At 44.5% G+C, this 23241-nt stretch overlaps 1 non-coding gene across 1 annotated transcript; it reads left to right on the top strand.

The window, feature by feature from the left end:
- Positions 1-8420: 8420 nt before the first annotated feature.
- LOC129563636 (small nucleolar RNA SNORA2/SNORA34 family) lies at positions 8421-8556 on the top strand. The gene has a single exon (XR_008687379.2). It is a non-coding gene; the product is annotated as a small nucleolar RNA SNORA2/SNORA34 family (small nucleolar RNA).
- Positions 8557-23241: the final 14685 nt, after the last annotated feature.

The following is a 23241-nucleotide window of genomic DNA, read 5'->3' as shown; positions in this document are numbered from 1 at the left end:
ACTGTTGCTTCCTGACCTGCATACAGGTTTCTCAAGAGGCAGGTCAGGTGGTCTGGAATTCCCATCTCTTTCAGAATGTTCCACAGTTGATTGTGATCCACACAGTCAAAGGCTTTGGCATAGTCAATGAAGCAGAAAGAGATGTTTTTCTGGAATTCTCTTGCTTTCTCCATGATCCAGTGGATGTTGGCAATTTGATCTCTGGTTCCTCTGCCTTTTCTAAAACCTGCTTGAACATCTGGGAGTTCACGGTTCACATATTGCTGAAGCCTGGCTTGGAGAATTTTGAGCATGACTTTACTAGCATGTGAGATGAGTGCAACTGTGCAGTAGTTTGAGCATTCTTTGGCATTGCCTTTCTTTGGGATTGGAATGAAGACTGACCTTTTCCAGTCCTGTGGCCACTGCTGAGTTTTCCAAATCTGCTGGCATATTGAGTGCAGCACTTTCACAGCATCATCTTTCAAGACTTGAAATAGCTCAACTGGAATTCCATCACCTCCACTAGCTTTGTTCGTCGTGATGCTTTCTAAGGCCCACTTGGCTTCACATTCCAAGATGTCTGGCTCTAGGTCAGTGATCACATTATCGTGACTATCTTGGTCGTCAAGATCTTTTTTGTACAGTTCTTCTGTATATTCTTGCCACCTCTTCTTAATATCTTCTGCTTCTGTTAGGTCTATACAATTTCTGTCCTTTATCGAGCCCATCTTTGCATGAAATGTTCCCTTGGAATCTCTAATTTTCTTGAAGAGATCTCTTGTTTTTCCTATTCTGTTGTTTTCCTCTATTTCTTTGCATTGATCCCTGAGGAAGGCTTTCTTATCTCTCCTTGCTATTCTTTGGAACTCTGCATTCAGATGCTTATATCTTTCCTTTTCTCCTTTGCTTTTTGCTTCTCTTCTTTTCACAGCTATTTGTAAGGCCTTCTCAGACAGCCATTTCACTTTTTTGCATTTCTTTTCCATGGGGATGGTCTTGGTCCCTGTTTCCTGTACAATGTCACAAACCTCTGTCCAGAGTTCATCAGGCACTCTATCTATCAGATCTAGTCCCTTAAATCTATTTCTCACTTCCACTGTATAAATATAAGGGATTTGATTTAGGTCATATCTGAATGGTCTAGTGGTTTTCCCTACTTTCTTAAATTTAAGTCTGAATTTGGCAATAAGGAGTTCATGATGTGAGCCACAGTCAGCTCCTGGTCTTGTTTTTGCTAACTGTATACGCTTTCTTGGAGCAGCTGTGAAGAGATATCCCACCCCCAAGGTAAGAGAAACCCAACTAAGACAGTAGGTATTGCGAGGGGGCATCAGACGGCAGACACACTGGAATCATAATCACAGGAAACTAGCCGATCTGATCACATGGACCACAGCCGAATGTGGTCCACTGGAGAAGGGAATGGCAAACCACTTCAGTATACTTGCCTTGAGAACCCCATGAACAGTATCAAAGGGCAAAATGATAGGATACTGAATGAGGAATTCTCCAGGTCGGTAGGTGCCCAGTATGCTACTGGAGATCAGTGGAGAAATAACTATAGCAGGAATAAAGGGATGGAGCAAAAGCAAAACCAATACCCAGTTGTGGATGTGACTGGTGATAGAAGAAAGGTCCGGTGCTGTAAAGAGCAATATTGCATAGGAACCTGGAATGTTAGGTCCATGAATCAAGGCAAATTGGAAGTGGTCAAACAGGAGATGGCAAGAGTGAACGTCGACATTCTAGGAATCAGTGAATTAAAATGGACTGGAATGGGTGAATTTAACTCGGATGACCATTATATCTACTACTGTGGGCAGGAATCCCTTAGAAGAAATGGAGTAGCCATCATGGTCAACAAAAGAGTCCGAAATGCAGTACTTGGATGCAATCTTAAAAATGACAGAATGATTTCTGTTCGTTTCCAAGGCAAACCATTCAATATTACAGTAATCCAGGCCTATGCCCCAACCAGTAATGCTGAAGAAGTCGAAGTTGAACGGTTCTATGAAGACCTACAAGACCTTTTAGAACTAACACCCAAAAAAGATGTCCTTTTCATTCTAGGGGACTGGAATGCAAAAGTAGGAAGTCAAGAAACACCTGGAGTAATAGGCAAATTTGGCCTTGGAGCACGGAATGAAGCAGGGCAAAGGCTAATAGAGTTTTGCCAAGAGAATGCACTGATCATAGCAAACACCCTCTTCCAACAACACAAGAGAAGACTCTACACATGGACATCACCAGATGGTCAACACCGAAATCAGATTGATTATATTCTTTGCAGCCATAGATGGAGAAGCTGTATACAGTTAGCAAAAACTTGGACCCCAGCTAGCTGGAAATAAACCTCGCTGTGTGTCTTGCATTATCGTGAGTGTCCTCTGTTTCTTTGAGGGAAGGGCGACTCCGGACCCTAACAAGAATTGTAAACAATCACTTTTACCATATGGTTCATAAAAAGGAAGAGGGTATTTATCACTGTATAGAAAAACTAAGAAGGAAATGCCTGGATTCCTCAGCCCCAGGAGAGGCTTGCCTCTCCTCTTAATTCCTGAATATTCAGGAATTAATAAGGAACAGAGAATTCCTGACAGATCCAAAACAGCATACAGGAAACCTCCTGTTAGATGCTTCCTGACAGCAACCCACTCCAGTATCCTTGTCTGGAGAATCCCCATGGACAGAGGAGCTTGGCAGACTGCAGTCCATGGTGTCACAAAGAGTCAGACACGACTAAAGCAACTTAGCATGAATAATCATATGGTTTTGTTAAGGGGAGGCCACGGTGAATGTTGCTGCCTGCTGTAAGACTAATGTCACAAATAAATGTTTGCCTTGACTACATCTCAGGAACAGATTGCTTTGCATATTTACCTGAGGGCCAAATACACTTCCTAGTCTACCGGCCTCTCCCTATATGTCTGAACAGCGAATGTCAAGGAGTTCACTGACACTGTCAGAACCCTGTAGGTTCAAACCTATGTGAACTCTGTAGGCTTAAACCTCAAGACCAAACTGATGCTTTACCCTGTTTGACGTCATGGTCTTAAAATCAAATTTGCTTACCCTCATTCTTTCATTGTTAAACACACTCTGGTTATTGTTCTGCTGTTTCCTTAAGGGAAAAAGATAAAGAGGCTCTAAAATTCTAGGCTATTAAAAAACTCATGGTGGCTGCAAACCCGCCATCCAGATGCCTTTGGGCAACTGGTGGACAATGAAAGGTAGGGTCAGGTAGGTCACTCAACCTGTTAAGGCTAAAATTGGTAGACTGACTTCTAAATGTTTTTCCACTTTCTTTGCCAGGGATAAAAGGAAATGTATTCAGAGAGGTCGAGAAAATCAAGTTTGCCTGGAGCTTTGCGGCTAATGAAAGGCTCTGTTCATTGTGGACCATGGCAAAATATCATTGACCCAAATCCTGTGTTGAATGAACAACACTGAGGGATGCTGACCCAGTTTCTTTCCATATGGCCTTTATTTTCTCTTTTTATGTTTGGATTTAAGTTACTATGGATGCCAAGAGACAAAGGTTTTTTTGGGTCAAAGACTTGGTGTGAATTGTGCAATCACTCCTCCAGGAGCCACTGAAATGAAATTTGAGGCTGAGCCTGGAGATGTCCTTGGATTATATCAAATGTAGATTGGACTATTACAGAGGAAATTTGGCTAAAACAAATGTCAATTTTTTTTTTACCCAGTGGTGTTAATAGCTCTTAATGCTTCCGGCCACCATGGAGTCAGGAGCAAGATTGGACTTAGGAGAAATGGCACGCTGCAGGGAACAGTACGAGGGAGGGGGCAGGAGTGAATGGAGGTGCAGGGGCACTGTGGGCAGGATAACAGTCTAGAGCCCCTTCAAAGATTGTTTGACATTATGTTGGAGAAGTGCTCTGTCTGGAAGGAAGAAAAATGAGGTAAACCTGTCACCAAGAGCCTCTCCTCTCTGGTCTGGGCTACTCAGCTCTGGATCCAAATTTGTAGACGCCTAACAGAAGACACTGCAAGGAGATCCAACCAGTCCATTCTACAGGAGATCAGTCCTGGGTGTTCATTGGAAGGACTGATGCTGAAGCTGAAACTCCAATACTTTGGCCACCTCATGCGAAGAGTTGACTCACTGGAAAAGACTCTGATCCTGGGAAAGGTTGGGGGTGGGAGGAGAAGGGGACGACAGAGAATGAGATGGCTGGATGGCATCACCGACTCGATGGACATGAGTTTGAGTGAACTCCGGGAGTTGGTGATGGACAGGGAGGCCTGGTGTGCTGTGATTCATGGGGTCGTGGAGAGTCAGACACAACTGAGCGACTGAACTGAACTGAACTGAACAGAAGACAAGATGGTTGGATAGCATCACCAACTCAATGGACATGAGTGAGCAAACTCCAGGAGACGGTGAAGGACAGGGAAGCCTGGTGTGTTGCAGTCCATGGGGTCTCAGAGTCAGACACGACTTGGTGACTGAACACTAACTCAGCAAAGCAAAAAAACTCTGAAGGCAGCTGAAGTATTTACTGCCCTTTCTTACCAGAGCACATCTCTTGGGGATCTAAATGCTGCATTAGTATATAATAGCATACAGTACCATGTTGCAGTAACTATGATGTTCTCCTAATTTCTGCATTTCTGGTGGGTCTTCTGTGCCTTGTATAGAGGGCTGCCCTAGGGGAATGACTGGCCAGTGATTCCTGCTGGAGAAAACCAGTAGTGCCAGGAAGAAAAACCAGGATGCCTGCTGTGAGCCCACATGCTGGCATAGCCACCAGAGAGGGGGTTCTTTGAGGGGTTCTTTGTCCAGCTGAGCACTGGTGGGCAGGACTAAAAGCTCAGTCCTGAGAATAGAAGAGCAGCCTGGAGGCTGAAGCAGCCAACTCTGGCTACAGGGCTGGGCTCACCAAACAATGGTCCTATTGTGCTAAATCTTAAAACATGATAAAAATATAATTTTAAAAGAAATGTTGAGTCTCAGTATTCAGAGCCTATCATATTAGTGGCGAATTTTCTGTGTTCAATTTTGGCCTCTGACCTCATGCCACTTTTCCATTGTCATGAATCTCCTCTGTTTACTTAAGACATTTTCATACAGCATCTTATTGTTCAGGTACAGTTCTAGGCTCTGGAGGTGGGGCTAGCTCTCTATTCTCTTGGATGCTATGTTTTACTGGAGGAACAGACGGGAACAAAGACGTAAGTATATACTACATAATGCATGCTATATAAGATGGTTGGACGGCATCACCAACCCAATGGACCTGAGTTTGAGCAAGTTCTGGGGGTTGCTGTTGGACAGGGAAGCCTGGTGTGGTACAGTCCGTGGGGTGGCAAAGAGTTGGACATGACTGAGTGACTGAACTGCACTGAGCTGATATATTACACCATATCACATCATACCAAACCATATCACAGCACGTGTACATATATTTTTTGATGTGGACCATTTTTAAAGTCTTTATTGAATTTTTTACAATATTCCTTCTGTTTTATGTTTTCTGATTTGGCCACAAGGCATGTGGGATCTTGGCTCCCTGATCAGGGATTGAATCTATACCCCCTGCATTGGAAGGTGAAGTCTTAACCACTGGACCACCAGGCAAGTCCCTTATACATACATTTTTTAAAAGTGATGCTGAGTCTCCTCCCTAAAGGGAGGAGCGAAGGTGGGGTCAGAGACGTGTCTCTTACACATTACACCTTCTCTGGCTTAGAGCACGAATTCTCTCCTATGGATGAAAACCTGGACTGGGGAATAAGTTTTCCCTTCAATAGGAGTAACAGAGGAGGCAGGAAATGTGGATGAGTTCCTCGAGCAATACTTCTTGCCCTAGGCAAGGGGAGCTGCTGTGTTCCTAATCCCTGAGACTGGCCTGACAGATGCTGAATAATCCATCTGTTGAGCATGGCTGGCTGGCAGAGAACCATGCCAGCAGTCAGGGCTAACTCAGTCACTTCCTATCCCACTCTGACAGTTTATTTATCTTATTCACCTGGGTAACAGTTGTGGCAAAGTGGAGTGTGGGGTCTCTGCCACTAGAGATGACATTATGCTGGACAGAAGAGCCATCCTGATGTTTAGTGAAAAGACAATGACCCTGGCCTTGTGCTCAGCCAGAGGGACTTTATCTCTGGTGACCCGGCTGATGATGACTGGGGGATTTGGGGACTCTGATTTAGCAGGGGGCCGGAAAGAGAAGGTGAGGGATCAAGCAAGTCTAGGTGGTGTTGGCACACGGTAAAGGGCATGGGAAAGTGAAGCTAGTAGGTGTGCAGTTACATTCTGGGATGAGAAAAATGTTTTAGAATTAGAGAGGGGTGATGGTTCCACAACTTTCAGGATATACTAAAAACCACTGAATTGTCCCCTTTTATAGGGTGAATTTTATGCTGTATGGACTTTATCTTTTTTTACACTTATTTTTTTAAATTTTATTGGAGCATAGTTGATTTATAATCTTGCATTCGTCTCAAGTGTACAGCAAAGTGATTCAGTTATACATATAATGTGAACTAGTAATTATCACCAATAACTTCAAATTCAGCAGAAAGAGGGGAGGAGACTTGATTTCCTGACCTCACCTCTTAATATTCTTCCCATCTCACCACAGCCACCTCTTAATTATGTTATTATGTTACCTTATTTTTCATCAAAGGGAAACATCATAAATTCAAAACCATCTGACCAGTTCTGCTTCAGAGTTCCCCGGGGACATGTGGTTCCACTTTTGTTTATAAGCAAAGTCATTTAATCCCAGCTCAGGCAAAAATATAAACAGTGCACTAATAGGAAGTCATGGCCAACACCTGTACACAACAGCACAAACATGAATTACCATAAGAACAGCACGTTTCTAATCATTGGTGTGATGAGTAAGCGAGAAGAAGCCAAACAGGGTCACGGTATTGCTGAAGGCCCGAGCTGAGTTATGTCTCCCAAACTGCTGAATTCTACAGCGGCCTAGGCAAGGGGGGCTGCTGTGTTCCTAATCCCTGAGACTGGCGTGACAGATGCTAGATAATCTATCTCTTGAGCATGACTGGCTGGCAGAGACCCATGCCAGCAGTCAGGGCCAGCTCAGTCTGGCCTTGCAATTAAAATCGGAGGGGAGGGTCTGCAATTAAAATCAGTAACCCCATATCCTAAACACAAAATGACAGCACCACCTTGATAGCAGAGAGAAAGGAAGCACGTTGTGCAGAAGGTGGAAGCTTTGCGGGGAGAAAGTAGTCTTCCCCTTGCTTCCTATAATCATAGTAACACCTCGAATCCAGTGGAGGTGGGAAACCTCACAACCATTGCCCCTTGACTTACTGGGAAGATCAGCAAAGAACTCTCCTGTTTAGGCCACTTCCACCTATAAGATCTAAGAATGTCACATGGCCTTCCTGAGCCTCAGTTTCTTCATCTGTATAGTGGGCATAGTAATAGTTCATCCCTGGTAAGGTTGATAGAAGGGTTAAATGGGATACTGAGCCTGTGTACCCTGCCTGCATACAACTAAGATGTTAAAAATACGGTAGCTCTTCTTGGCCAGGAGGTAGTCGGGGAGGTGCTGTGGTCTGATTTAACAGACAGAGGAAGTGCAGCCAGAAAGAGTGATTCATGGCCCTCCAGAGACAGAACTGAATAAACTCCTGTTTCATGGCCTAGCCTAACACACCGTCAATGTTATCTTAAAGATGATATACGAAAGAGGTAAGAGAGGCCAAACAGAACACAGAGTCGCCCAGAGTCACTCCCCAGAGAACTCATGTTGCAAACCGTCTCCTGCCTTCTCTTTGTGTGTGTGTGTGACTGCATCGATTCTTAGTTTCAGCATGCGGGAGCCTGGCGTGGCACATGGGATCTTGGTTGCTGTGTGTGGGATCTTTAGTTGTGGCATGTGAATTCTTAGTTTTGGCATGGGGGATCCAGTTCTCTGACCGTGGATTGAATCCGGCCCCCTTGCACTGGGATCGTGGAGTCCTAGCTCCTGGACCACCAGGGAAGTCCTCTGCCTTGTCTTTTGAAATCACATGTCAGATTATGACACAAGTCATGTTAATTCCCCTTTCCTTTCAGGAGAAATTCTGGGCTTACTGCTGGGACGTTTCAGGCCCTTCAGACAGGGGCCCAATTCTGCTGCCCGGACTTCCCTCCTGCTCCTTCTTCCCTCAATCAGTTCTTGGTGTTTCCGTGCCATATGGGTCACCCTACATGCCTTGGCACAAGTCAGAGCCTCTGTTCAGAACACCCTTTCATCTCCAACTCAACCCTGAAGGTCTATTTCAATTGCTGCTGCCCCAAGAAGCTTCTTCACTCACTGGGCTTCGCTTCACTATGGTTTCATGGGTGACTCCTCACGCCCAAGGACTTGGTATCTGAAACCCTGTGGACGGGATGGGATGGGATGAGATGAGATGAGAGAATCTTACAGTTAAATATCTTAAAGCCCTGGGTCCTGAATCAAGGCTAGCAGTTTGCTGAAGCAGTTGGTTTCAAGCAGGAATCTAGAGAAGTCTCTTTCTTTGGTCTGTTGGCCTTTCAGAACTTAGGAAATGTAATAGTCAATTCATTAGAAAGAAACATCTCAGTCGTTGGTGATACATACAGGCTAACACTTACTTATAATTGATTAACACCGGAATTCCAAAATTGAGACGTCTCTGATTCAACTTGTTCATTAGAATTATAATACTGTTAAATCTAATTACTACCCCCCCAAATTGCTGTGGATCTAAAACCAGTGGGATGATTCTGATCTGTGAGTTCTCTCTGAGTAGTATTCTTTTGTATGGTCAGAGTCCTGACTTGTATATTTTAGAGTTCATTCAAATTAGAAACTTATATTTACTATTGGGCTGTAAAACATTTTGAGTTCTATATTGGATTGTGAAAGTGCATCCTTATTGCACTTTTGAGACAACTGAGACACTAATTGAAAAATTGGGACACTATTGTCTCAGTTGGGACACTAATTGAGAAAGTTACTTACGTTCATAGTAAATGTACTTTTTAAATATTACAATCTTCATTATATGAAAGGCATAAATCTTGCCAAATTTCATTTCCCTGGCAAGATATACAAATATTTGGATAGTAAAGTGTATCTTTTTAATACAAAGAAGGGAAATTTTTCTTGCTCTCTAGAAAGGAAAACTAATTTTTTTTTCTATTCTGTTTATTAAATTTTAACCAATTTAAGTAAATAAGGTCTTAAGTGAAACAGAACTGGAGACACTGAGGTCACAGATCCACTAAAGACCCTTATTTTAATTTTTATGCCTAACTAACTAAAATAACAGTAACTATACCATTACTCGGAGAAGGCAATGGCACCCCACTCCAGTACTCTTGCCTGGAAAATCCCATGGACGGAAGAGCCTGGTAGGCTGCGGTCCATGGGGTCGCTAAGGGTCGGACACGACTGAGCGACTTCACTTTCACTTTTCCCTTTCATGCATTGGAGAAGGAAATGGCAACCCACTCCAGTGTTTTTGCCTGGAGAATCCCAGGGATGGGGGAGCCTGGTGGGCTGCCGTCTATAGGGTCGTACAGAGTCGGACACGACTGAAACGACTTAGCAGCAGCAGCATACCATTACTAAACCATTGGTGATATTTTTATACATATTAAGTAATAATTCCTTAGAAATGTTTTGGAGTCTGCCCCCCTTGCAGTTTAAGCGAGAAGCTTGTGTGAACATTTATATGCATGCCTAAAGGTATTTTGCTTTCCTTGTCTGATTTTATGATTTGAAACTGGTGGTTCTTGTCATCAGTTCCCACCTTGTCCCCAGAGAAACCCACTTAAATGCATGCCTTAACTCTCCTCCTTCTCACAAATGGGGGATGTGGTTAAAACACCAGGGTTTACTTTCCTTGTCTTGTTTAGCTTTTTAAATTTGAGTTATTTAATATTTTTGGTTGCACTGGGTCTTTGCCGCTGCCTCCTGGTTTTCACTAGTTGTGGTGAGTGGGGCCTCTTCTCTACTTGTGGTGTGAAGGCTTCTCATTGTGGTGGCTTCTCTTCTTGCGAAGCACAGGCTCTAGGGTGTGCGGGCTTCAGCAGTTGAGGCGTACTGGCTTAGTTGCCCCATGGCATGTGGAATCTTCCCAGAGCAGGGATCGAACCCATGTCCTCTGCAATGGTTGGCAGATCCTTAACCACTGACCACCAGAGAATACCTTGTCATTTTTAATCTCTCCCCAGGATGCATTATAAATACCTTTACTCCTGACCTGCTATATGGACTATAATTTTTTTTTCTCTCCCACCCTTCCCTCCACCTCAATTATATCCAAAGAAGTGACATCTGATAATCTGGGTGCTGAGGAGGTGTGTAAAGAAACAAATTAGGCATGCAAATACCAAAACTTGGCAAAAGAAGAATGCGTCAATAGTATGTAATTAATTTCTTATTTGGGAAACAAGAGATGGATTTCCTAACAGAAGTTCATCCGGTGGGTGAATGAATGAATACATTTGTAAAGATGGACACAGGATGAATAAAGGCAGGCTGAACCTAGGCTTGAAGAGCAAGAATAATGGCTGCTTTTATTTGGTTCAGGGCAGGAAGAACTGCAAAGGCATGAGCCTGTTTGGGGTAGATGATATCATGCTTACAAGTGACAGAGAGAAAATGCACCTGTTTTTTAACTTTGGCATTCTATCAAGGTTAATGATCGACATAATGCAAAACATGGGGACCAGGAAATGGAAGCCCAAGGTAGGGGAGGGAATGGGCAAAAAAACACCTGTTTTGAATAAGTTCATATCCTGGTTCAGTCAAATTGCAGGTAAATGGACTAGAATGCCTGTCAGTCATCTCTGAGGAATTATGAAAAACAGGAAGGTATGGAAAGGCTCAAGGAGAGAAAACACTGCTCTAGACCCAGCCAGCTCAGGCCAGGGCCCCCACCCCCAGGCCTCTAGCTTCAGCCTTCCAGCCTCAGCTCCCTAGTAAGTGCCTTCTGTGTCCCCCTTCACACCCCAGGCCGCAAGGACCCAGACCTGGGGTGGGAGCTGCCTCCTTTCTGGTGAAAGTCTTGCCACTGCCCAGCTCTCAGGCATGCTGGCCAGGTATGTCTGGGCTCCTGCAGGCCTCTGCCCACCATGGGCCCAGCAACCCCCAAGGCCTGTGGGCCCCCCAGGTGCTGCCTACCTCCCCCAGGGAGCTTCTCAGCCCCCATGTTGCCTTGGGACACTGCCTGGGCAGTCCATGCTGGCCAAGGCAGCCAGCTGGTGCCACCTGCTCCTGTTCCATTGGCCCCAGGCCCTGGCAGCTCCTCCCTGACCCCCTGCCTCCACCCTCTGATTGAGCTCTGTGTGTTCCACTAACCCATGCAGGTGGCAGGTGGAGGCACCCGGCTTTGGCTGCCTTGGAGGGCAGAACACTAAGCTGACCATGGTGGGCCTGCCATACTCGCCCCGATAAAAACAATTCCAACCTCAAAGAAAAAAAAAGAAAGAAAGAAAACACTGCCCTAATTGTCAAAAAAGGAAAAGACGTAGAATCAGGACTTAACCTGGCAGCCCAGTGGTTAAGACTTCATCTTTTAATGCAGGGGGTTTGGATTAGATTCTGGGTCAGGGAGCTAAGATCCTACATACCTTTTGGCCAAAAAAAATAAAAAAATAAAAACATAAAACAAAAGCAATATTGTAATAAATAAAGACTTTTTTAAAAAAAAAAAAAGGAAAGAAGGTGGAATCTAGAAACTCTCTAGGCAATTAAGTGAATGTTTTGTGAATTCTTAGTCAAGCAAGTAGAAATTCACCAAGAACCAGCAGTAGCTCGCTGTAAATCATGCCCAGTGATCTTTTATTTTCCGTTTCAGTGGGACTATTGGTCGATCACATTGGGGGTATTTATGTAGCAGGTATGGTATCTCTGGACTGTAAAGAGCCATTAAATTTATAAAATGAAGAAATGCTGATTGAGTTAGGAGAGAGTTAGATTAATCTGTGACTTTTTAAAAGACAGAATCTAAAACACTATTGATTGAAGAATGGGTGACAGACTGGAAGAAAGCTTCTAAATACATTCCGAAAAGCTTTGATCTTTAACAGTCATGTTCAGTGTTCATATCAGTGACTCAGATTCATACTATATGTCTTAATCATATTTGAGATTTATAGAAAGACAAATGATAGTGAGTTTGATGGTAGAATTAGAGCCCAAAATAATTTCAGCAAGGTGGAACAGCTGCCTGATGTCATGGATGGAGATGTACAGTCTTGCATTGATTGATGAGTATAGGAGACAATGGTATTAGAGAACAGTTTGTCTGGCTATCAGAAAACTGAACTTAAACCTAAGAATCTTGTTGGAAGTATTTGTATCCAATAACCAGAAAATAATTAATGATGTTAAAAGAATAAGAGCCTGGTATTTGGATGAAAAATAGTCTGTCTTTCCTTTGCAGAGCAGACAATGTCTGGAGCACAGAGTTCAGTTTTGGGTGCTCAGGTTAAAAGGGACTTTGATACAGAGGAGGACATCCCATGTCTGTTCTGCAAACACCCTGCATGCTTGAGTGCTAGGACACGTCAGTCGTGTTCAACTCTTTGAACTCTGTGGACTGTAGCCCACCAGGCTCCTCTGTCCATGGGATTCTCCAGGCAAGAATGCTGGAGTGGGTTGCCATGCCCTTCTCCAGAGGATCTTTCTGACCCAGAATCAAACCAGCAAGGGATTACTGAAGGTCCTTGGAATGCTCAGCTTCTAAAGGAGAAGATCTGGGACTCCCCCGGTGGTCCAGTGGTTAAGGTTCCATGCTCCCAAGGCAGGGGGCCTGGGTTCGACCCCTGGTCAGGGAACCAGCTCCCACATGCCACTACTAAGTCCCGGTCCAGCTAAATAAATTAAAAAAGAAAAAAAGACTGCTTTTGCTTAACAAAATGAAATAAAGGAGAAGACCTATGGGAAAATGAAGAGTCGTTTTCATAAATCTGGGTAAGAAGATCAGGACTAGAGATGCATGAGAACATCGGTGTGGTCTTTCTGATGATGAGGGCTGTCTGGCATTGGAAAGAGGTGGTACGGTCCCTGTCACTGGAGCTATCAGAGCTGAAGAACTCCTTACAAACAGTAATTTCCTGGACCGAATAAGCATTGTTGCGCTCAGTGGCCTTTAGGGGGCGCCAGGGCCAGGCCCTGTGGACAGGGGTCCTCTCCCGCAAGAGCTCAGCAGGCACCAGCCACAGGGAGGAAGGCAGCAGAGGAGGCCGGAAGCGCAGACTTCCCGGGTTCCAGGCCCTCTCCTCGCTGCATGTTCTGTCCTCCAGCCCACTGTGGGATTGCCCCATTGAATTTCAGGGCAGGCAGTCCTGACAGTTTTGGTCACTATGTATTTCTTGTCCCTGCAGCTGTCTTCTTTGACCATTAGGACATCAGTGGAATTGGGACCAGGGCAAAAGTGAGTGGGAGCAGGAGGTCATGGGACAGCGGGGCCACAATATGGGCAGAGTGGGTGGGATGCATGGGTGGTACGTTGGCCTAAGGGACCAATATGGGGCAGCTATCGGCAGGGGTGACGGCTGACCACGAGCTGACAGAGCCTGATCTGTGTTAACGTGTGAGGGTGATGGTAATGGAAAGAATGAGACAGGAGGGAATTGCGAGGTAATTACTCCTTGACAGCCAGATAAGGAAAATGAGATAATCCCCAGCAGTGGGGACAGCGATGAGTGCTCATGAGCTTTAAAGGCAGAGAGCCTCAGGGTTGAATCTTGGCACTGCCACTAGTCAACCGTGTGTCCACGGGCAGGTCATTTAACCCCTTGAGCCTCTCTCTCCTCTAGTTTGAAGGGAACAGTACACCAGCTCTCATGTTGTCAGAAAGAATAGTGGATTCTCAGGCCTGATGGAAAGCATGTGCCTGGCATGGAGGGAGTCTTTTGGTCTTATTTTGTTTTCTGACCTTGTTCTACAGCATGTGGGATCTTAGTTCCCCAACCAGGGATCAAACCTGTGCCCCTTGCCAAGGAAGCGTGCAGTCTTAACCACTGGGCCACCAGGGAAGTCCACAGAGGGAATCTTGAAAGGAAGTTCATCTGGGCTCTTCTCCATTCCCTGGGTTCTATGTTCTCCTTTTTACTTTTTCATTTATTTTCTCAACTGTGATAGACTAGCCAAAGCCAGTGCCCTATTTCTAAGCAGAGTTGGGGCAAACACTCCTGTAGGAAAACCTGACAAGGATGGTGGGTGGGTCCAGGGTTGACAGCTTCATGGCTGGCGGATCAAGGCCACTAGTTGTCCTTCCAGGGCCAATAATTTAATAGAATATCTCCTTGTGCAAGAGATGAAATATCATCTCCAGAAAAATGGTGGTTGTACCTAACAAGCCCCCTACCCCTCAAGGAAACTGCCTGGAGCTCCAGGTATGTTCTAATGAGATTGGTCTGTGTTTCCTATTCACATGGGCTTCCCAGGTGACACAGTGGTAAAGAATCTTCTTGCCAATACAGGAGACACAAGTTTGATCCCTGGAGTAGGAAAGGTCCCCTGGAGTAGGAAATGGCAACCCACTCTGATATTCTTGCCTGGAGAATCCCATGGACAGAGGAGCCTGGTGGGCTACAGTCCATGGAGTCACAAAGATTCGAGCATGACTGAGTGACTGAGCATGCACGTATTCACATGGCAAGTCATGCTTAGACACTAACCATCTTCCTTGTGGCAGCAACCATTTAGGCCAAATTTCTTACCCTTCCATGTCCTCTCTCTTCTCAGACTATCCCCATATTCTTGCCCAGTGGACAGCAGTGCAACTACTCTGCTTTCCTCCGCTCATGAACATTCTTTGTTTATATTGAGTTGGCCAAAAGGTTTGTTATATAAGATGTTATGGAAAACCCAAACAAACCTTTAGGCCAACTCAACATTTTTAGTAGTATCTTGGAAAAAATACACCCACGTTTTGAAGAAACAAAGCCTTAAATCCAAATGGATGCATGGGAGTCAACCTTTCCAGTGTGAGAAAACACATCACAACAACACTAGTACTTGCTGCAATTAATGATGGAGATCCTCCTTTACACTGTATACAAGCCTTATGTCTTCCATTTTTGGGGCACTCATAGGGCAAGACTACTTGTACATGAAGTCATAAAATTGCCCCTGCAAAATGAGAAGGGTGTGGCAAGCTATTTAGAAACAATGGAGAAAAGCAAAGAGAGAAGCTAACTAGATTCTAGGCACTTTGCAGGTTTCTGGGGACCAGAGCATAGTCACTCTAGCCCTGGGAAGCACTAGTCAGCCTGACCCTGAGTGTCTGATGGTGAGCCTGGGTCCTGGCTGAGGGCAGGCCTTGAAGTGCTGGTGGGTGGGTATAGGTATATCAGGTGCCACGGTTTGACCACCTTCTCTGCAAGTCACAGATTTGAGTATTGGCACGTCAATTGTTAGATGGTTTTTTTTGTGGTTTTTTAACACACATTTCTCCAGTGATTTTTTTTTTTTTCTTTTAAAGAATGGATTTTGAAGAGAAAAACATTGAGGGCAGAGATGTATAGGATAGAAAACATTGATTAAATGCAAATGTAAGCTGTCTTGCTGTTTTATAACTACAACAGACTAGTACAGAGAATGCTCTGTACAAGACAACACAATAAAATTTCAAAGATCGAGCCATTGTCTTAGCAGAACTGAAGATTTCGGTCTTGGGTATTTGAAATTTAGCCTGCAGTCCTTGCGTTCGGATGGCTCACAGGGTGTGGGGGGCACAGTCCATGCTCTGAACCAGATTTGAACAGAAGAATGGCCACTTGGCACAGGTAGAAGTAGATGAAGCGGTGGTTTCTTGTGTCGTGTAATTACAGTTGTTCATCCCCATGATGCAGTGTCAGGTGGGGCTGGACTTACTGGCAAACTCCTTGACATCATACTTCTTCCTGTAACCTGGCAACAGGAGCTCAGTGACCTTCCTACCCAATGTCTCCTTAAATTGTTTAAAATGTATCTCTTTAGAGAAGGAACTCTAGCTCTTCCAAGTATGTCCTATCTCCTCACTAGCTCAGCTTCCTGAGAGAAACCCCACTTTCCTTCCAACACAGTCTCTGTTTGTTTGGGTTTTTTTTCAATGTTTATTTATTTGGCTGCATTGGGTCTTATTTATGGCATGCAGAAATTTTAGGTGCAAATGTAGGATCTAGTTCCCTGACCAGGGATCAAACCTGGGCCCCCTGTATTGGGAATGCAGAGTCTTAGCTACTGGACCACCAGGGAAGTCCATATAGTCCTTGCTTTTTGCTGAGCTAGTTGGAGAAGATTTCTGTTCTTTTTGCCTAAAGGAAGGGGAGTCTGAACAAAGAGGATGGTGCACAGTTGCTTCCTGAGCCTGGGGCAGCAAAAAAGATGCCTGTGGGTAGGAGGGGGAAATTGACTTCACTGAAGCAGCACTAGAAAACTCTTTGAAATAGCTGAGGTGTGGACAGAGGTAGAATTTGTTAAGTCCAAGTTTGATCATCATTCCTTTGTTCTATGATCAGAAAATGTGGGTTGACCCTTTAACCACAGGGTTCCATAACTATCATTGGAAATGCTTTTCATCTTGTTTTCCTGTTTACCACAGCTCAGCAGAGAGAAAACAGCCCATCGGTGACATTCATATTAACGTAGGTCAAAGAGACATGTGAGTAATGTCTGGCTCTGGGAAACAATGTACGGTAATGATGAGAGCGATGTGAGTGAATTACTCTGACAGTGACTCAGTCATTCCGCTGCCCCACATGAATCATCTGTAGAGGCCAAACAAGTATTAATACAGAGATGTGTCCCAAACACAGGGACAGATTTGACATTCTGTAATAGCTCTCTTTGTCACTGATGGTCCAAAACAGATGAGTTTGGGAACATGTAATTTTATTGCTGAAATCAATCAAGGCTGGCCTCGAGCCAGGGCTTAGAATAGCTGTTGCAACTGTCTGGCAGATGGAGAGATTGTTGCCTCAGGCCTCCTGGGCTTGCCCTTCTGTTGGCCCAGACTCAAACCGGGTCTCCAACCCTCTGTCTTCCGCCCCAGCCCACGGATGCTGAATCCCTTCCCCGCATTCACTGAGGGTTACAGCTCAGACTCAGCGTCACCACACCTTGGTGTGATGTAGCTTGGCCTCTCTTTCTCAGAAAGTAAACCAAACCAAACAGACCATTATTTTTCCATGCTCCACAGCACAGTCTGAGTCATAAAGGCCACCAGTCATTTCAAGAATTTTCTCTCTCCTTTGGGAAAGGATTTCAGGCTTGGCTACGTGCTGACATCTGTCACTGCCCTTACTGTGGGGCACTAGGAACCTCCTGGAACCTGGTGTCTTGTTAAGAGCACTGACCAAGGAGGCTGAAGTTAAAGGTTTTCATTGTAGCAGTGCCATAAATGGGCTGTGTGAGCCAGGCGGGACCCCACATTTCTCTTGCCTTATTCCTCCAACTATATTGGGCTCAATTTGGGCAGGGATCAGGGTCCTGCAGAAACACTTCAGTTCAGTTCAGTTCAGTCGCTCAGTTGTGTCCGATTTTGCGACCCCATGAACCACAGCACTCCAGGCCTCCCTGTCCATCACCAACTCCCAGAGTTTACCCAAACTCATGTCCATCGAGTCGGTGATGTCATCCAACCATCTCATCCTCTGTCATCCCCTTCTCTTCCTGCTCTCAATCTTTCCCAGCATCAGGGTCTTTTCCAATGAGTCAGCTCTTCGCATCAGGTGGCCAAAGTATTGGAGTTTCAGCTTTAGCATCAGTCCTTCCAATGAACACCCAGGATTGATCTCCTTTAGGATGGACTGGTTGGACCTCCTTGCAGTCCAGGGGACTCTCAAGAGTCTTCTCCAACACCACAGTTCAAAAGCATCAATTCTTCCGCGCTCAGCTTTCTTCACAGTCCAACTCTCACATCCATACATGACCACGGGAAAAACCATAGCCTTGACTAGATGGACCTTTGTTGGCAAAGTAATCTCTCTGCTTTTTAATATGCTATCTAGGTTAGTCATAACTTTCCTTCCAAGGAGTAAGCGTCTTTTAATTTCATGGCTGCAATCACCATCTGCAGTGATATTGGAGCCCCCAAAAATAAAGTCAGCCACTGTTTCCACAGTTTCCCTATCTATTTCCCATGAAGTGATGGGACCAGATGCCATGATCTTCGTTTTCTGAATGTTGAGCTTTAAGCCAACTTTTTCACTCTCCTCTTTCACTTTCATCAAGAGGCTTTTGAGTTCCTCTTCACTTTCTGCCATAAGGGTGGTGTCATCTGCATATCTGAGGTTATTGATATTTCTCCTGGCAATCTTGATTCCAGCTTGTGCTTCTTCCAGCCCAGAGTTCCTCATGATGTACTCTGCATATAAGTTAAATAAGCAGGGTGACAATATACAACCTTGACGTACTCCTTTTCCTATTTGGAACCAGTCTGTTGTTCCATGTCCAGTTCTAACTGTTGCTTCCTGACCTGCATACAGGTTTCTCAAGAGGCAGGTCAGGTGGTCTGGTATTCCCATCTCTTTAAGAATTTTCCAGAGTTTATTGTGATCCACCCAGTCAAAGGCTTTGGCATAGTCAATAAAGCAGAAATAGATGTTTTTCTGGAACTCTCTTGCTTTTTCAATGATTCAGGGACTCTGCAAACTCTTGGGTCAAATTTCATTAAAAAATGAAAGTGGCTTTAAACAAGAATAAAAGACAGTAAGAATAGTCAAACAGATCCAGTGTAATTTTAACCATAGGAGGTATGAATATATATTTACATGTGAACTTTTTCTGTAGCCCTGGGAAAAATCTTGTCAAAACATCTCAGCCATGCATATTTTGAAATCTCTTGTAGATGTGTATTGATCTGGAAGCTTGCCACTCCTTGCTGGTCTTGTGTGAAGGTCAAGGCTATGCATGTGTCTTAGCATAGCCGCGTGGACCTCACTGGATTGAAGTCTGGGCCAAGTGCAGTTGCATCATTACAGAGTTATTCTCACCTAGGTGATAACTTGATAACTAGTGAATTACGAACATATTACAACATGAAAATATTATGTTATAGATAATAAGCAACGATTGTCCATTCTTGGTGCTGATGGATATATATATATACACACACACGGATATATATATATATCTTCAAGCTTTCAGTTCAGTTCAGTCGCTCAGTCGTGTCCGACTCTTTGCGACCCCACAAACTGCAGCACCCCAGGCTTCCCTGTCTATCACCAACTCCCAGAGTTTACTCAAACTCGTGTCCATTGAGCCAGTAATGCCATCCAACCATCTCATCCTCTGTTGTCCCTTTCTGTTCCTGCCTTTAATCTTTCCCAGCATTAGGGTTTTCCCAGTAAGTAAGTTCTTCATATCAGGTGGCCAAAGTATTGAAGCTTCAGCTTCAGCATCAGTCCTTCCAATGAATATTCAGGACTAATTTCCTTTAGGATTGACTGGTTTGATCTCCTTGCAGTCCAAGGGACTCTCAGAAGTCTTCTCAAGGGTCTATTGAACACCACAGTTCAAAAGCATCAATTCTTTGGTGCTCAGCTTTATTTGTGGTGCAACTCACATCCATACATGACTGGTGGAAAAACCATAGCTTTGACTAGATGGACCTATACAAGCTTTAGGGATGTTTTTCTCAAAGTGTCTCCCAAGATTGACAGAAGAGCTGTTAAAAGACTGGGACCATTAACAACATGCAGCCCAGTTTCCTAGATCCTGAACAACTCAAACAACAAGTTATTGAAGCTGACAGAAAATGTAACTGTCATCTAATGTCCTAATTTCAACACAATCTTCTTGTTCATACATTTTTGGGTTACAATGAGAAAAGGTTTTACAATTACGCTGAAAATTTTTATATTGATGAAATAGGATATGTTCCTGTTTTATAAATATCAGGATCCAGGATAAGATTTAGTTTGAAAGAAGAGACATAATTCCTACTAGAAATGTCTGCACTCTCCTGGGGGGATGATCCTTCCTACCTAACATTGGCCTTCCAACGAAGGCCAGCCCATAAGAGCAGGACACCTATCTGGTGTGACTGAGGCCACCAGAAAGGTCCTTGCTATTGATGTGGTTTTCTTTACCAAGAGGTAAAGCCTCTTTTTTCCCTGGTGAGGCTGAATAGTTATCATGGCATGCTTCTGGATGGAATGTTCAGAGAAGTAGAAATTCACATGAGGTGGCAAAGATTGACGTCAGAGCCTTTCCAGAGAGCAGGTTTTGGCTGCTGTGGCAGCTTCCAGGTACATAAAGGAGGTAAAAGGGGGAATTTCAAGGAAAATGGAAGCTGAAGTTTTTGGATTTCCTCAGTGGTTTTGACAAGAGAATTTTTGTTCTAGCTCTAGAGAAAATAATTTGCTGATGATTGAGGTGGGAAGGCTCAGTATTTATAACATACCAACTATGAGCTCATAGTTGTAGGGGACATTCTTACCTTAGATGTCTTAATCCTCACAACAACTTTTCAGGATAGTTACTATTACTTCCAAATAACAGGTAAGGAAATTGAGATGTTGAGAGACTAAATACTTTTCTCCCAGTGGTCTGCCTGGTAAAAGGCAAGACAGGATTGAAAAGCCTGGTCTTTCCTTTACATTTCACATCAGGGTAGAGGATCGAGCCTGTAGCCCTTTTTCCCTTTGCTGGAACTAGGAGGGGAATGTGCTTTCATGACACTGGAGGTTTGTGAACACAGCCAAGATGATAGCCACCAGATGACGTTGGAGGATGGACTGTGGGAATGAGCATGTTGGCACTGGGGTTTGCCCTTTGCAGGGAATCTCACGACAGTCTGAGCTGAGTCATTCCTCCTGGTTTCAGCTGGAAGACGTTCAGATGAAGCTCTTAGCAAGGAAGAACTGAGGGGAAAAACAGGATGAATGAGAACCTCTGAACCTATCCTCATGGAACTTTATATTTGTTACTGATTGATAACAGTCATAACAAGTCCTTCTTGCCTCCAGCTGATTCTAGTTACTGATTTAACCAGAGTGTTGTTATGTGGCTGCAATTCCGCGCACGAGGCTTTTGAAGCTGTTAATTCTGTCTGCTGGCTTAGAGCTCCGGTGGGCAGAGGCTGTTCCATTCAGCACCCTCCCCACCCCAGCACCTGACACACCAACTCTCAAGGACAGTGACCCCTGCAGAGATGGGCCCAGAAAAATGCACTGGAAAACAAAATCTCTATCAGTAATTTTGTTGTTGGACAATCAGGGCTGAGACTCACTCACCTAGTATCTAATAGGTGGTCAATTTATTTTTCTTGAGCAATTTAGTAAATGAAGATTGAATGTCACAGTGACCATGGAAATACACCATAGATCTCCTGCCAGCAGTGGGATAATTAACTGAGGGCCCAGCTGTGGCCTCTTTGAATCCACCACAGAGTTTGCACAAGGCCATGTGTCCTGTGGGCTAACTTCCAGCCAAGAACAGAACATGCCGAGGATACTCAAGGTGCCCATTGCTGTGAGACGCATGGCTCCTCTAATGGGCAACTGGCTTGAGGACACCCTTCTTGACTGTTACGGAGTGAATTGCATTCCCCGAAAGTTCATATGTGGAAGTCTTAACCCCAGTACCTCAGAATATGACTTTTAAGAGGTAATTAAGTTAAAATGGGGGCTCCCCAGGTGGCTCAGTGGTAAAGAATCGGCCTGCCAATCCAGAAGATGCGGGTTTGATCTCTGGGTTTGGAAGATCCCCTGGAGAAGGAAGTGGCAACCCACTCCAGTATTCTTGCCTGGGAAATCTCATGGATAGAGGACCCTGGTGGGCTACAGTCCATGGGGTCAGAAGAGTCAGACATGACTTCGTGACTAAACAAAAACAAGTTAAAATGATGGTGGACCTTAATCCAATATGACCGGTGTCCTTATCAGAAGGGGAGATTAGGGGGATTTCTCTGGTGGTCCAGTGGCTAAGACTCTATTTTCCCAATACAGGGGACCTAGGTTCGATCCCTGGTCAGAGAGCTAGATCCCACATGCCACAGATAAAAGATCCTGCTAGCTGCACCTAAGACCTGGTGCAAACAAACAAATCCTAAAAAAAGAAAGAAGAGAATGTTATGACACAGACCTATACAGCAGGAAAACGAAGTACAGACACGGGGAGAGGACAGGTGTCTACAAGTCAAGAAGAAAGCCCTTGGAATAAAACCAGTCCTGCTAACACCTTGATCTGAGAAATGTAGCCTCCAGAACTATAGGAAAATTTCCATTCTTTAGGTCACCCAGTCCACGGTCCTTTGCTGTTGCAGCCCTAGGAAACCAATTTCAGTCTGTCTGAAATGTTCTTAGGGCACCTCCAGTCTGAGACTTTTCCTCGCCCACCTTCCAGTATCGCCTTTCCCTTCCCAAGTGACAGACCTGCTTTGGGGTCTGGAGTCTGTCTCCCATCTCCTCTGCCTCCCTCTGTGCCTTTTCCCTCACAGGTGTTTCCCTCAATAAATCTCCTATATGTCTAAGCCCCTCTTGACATCCGCTTCTCAAAGGAAGCGAGCTATCACAAATGTGATATGGAATATATTCCCAAGATTATTTTTAGACTTTTTAAAAATAATTATTTATTTATTTATATTTGACTGTGCTGGGTCTTGCTGAGCAGGTTTTTCTGTAGTTGTGGTGAGCAGGGGCTACTCTCTAGTTACGGTGCATGGGCTTCTCATTGCAGTGGCTTCTCTTGTTGCAGATTATGGGCTCTAGAGCGTACAGGCTTCAGTAGTTGCAGCATGTGGGCTCAGTAGTTGTGGCTCCTGGGTTTTAAAGGACAGGCTCAGTACTTGGGGCACGCAGGTTTAGTTGCTTTGCAACATGTAGGATCTTCCTAGATCAGGGTTCAAACCCATGTCTCCTGTCTTGGCAGTTGGATTCTTTACCACTGAGCCACCAGGGAAGTCCCTAAATTTTTAAAATATGTATTTTTATTAATTTGTTTGGCTGCACTGAGTCTTAATTGCAGCATGCAGTTTCTTCAATCTTCTATGCAGCATTCAGGGTCTTTAGTTACTGCATGTGACCCCTCTGTTCCAGCATGTGGCATCTAGTTCCCTGACCAGGGATTGAACCTGAGACCCCTGCTATTGGGAGCGCTGAGTCTTGGCCACTGGATCACCAGGGAAGTCCTGAGATTATTTTAAAATAAGTTCTAATAGTAAGTGACAGATTATTTTTTAAAGTATTTTACACATCAGTCTCCCTTGCCAGTATAGACAGGATTTTAATGCTCTGACCATGTTTTCTGCCGTGGTCCTCTGGGCAACACAGCCGTCTAGGGGCTGCCTACTTCCGCT

The sequence above is a fragment of the Moschus berezovskii genome, chromosome 9, assembly GCF_049115385.1.
Source record: "Moschus berezovskii isolate FMDL1 chromosome 9, NW_MosBer_1.0, whole genome shotgun sequence".
In the NCBI taxonomy this organism is placed as follows: Eukaryota; Metazoa; Chordata; class Mammalia; order Artiodactyla; family Moschidae; genus Moschus; species Moschus berezovskii.
Note: the sequence above shows the minus strand (reverse complement) of the source record. Positions and strands in the feature narration are given on the sequence as shown.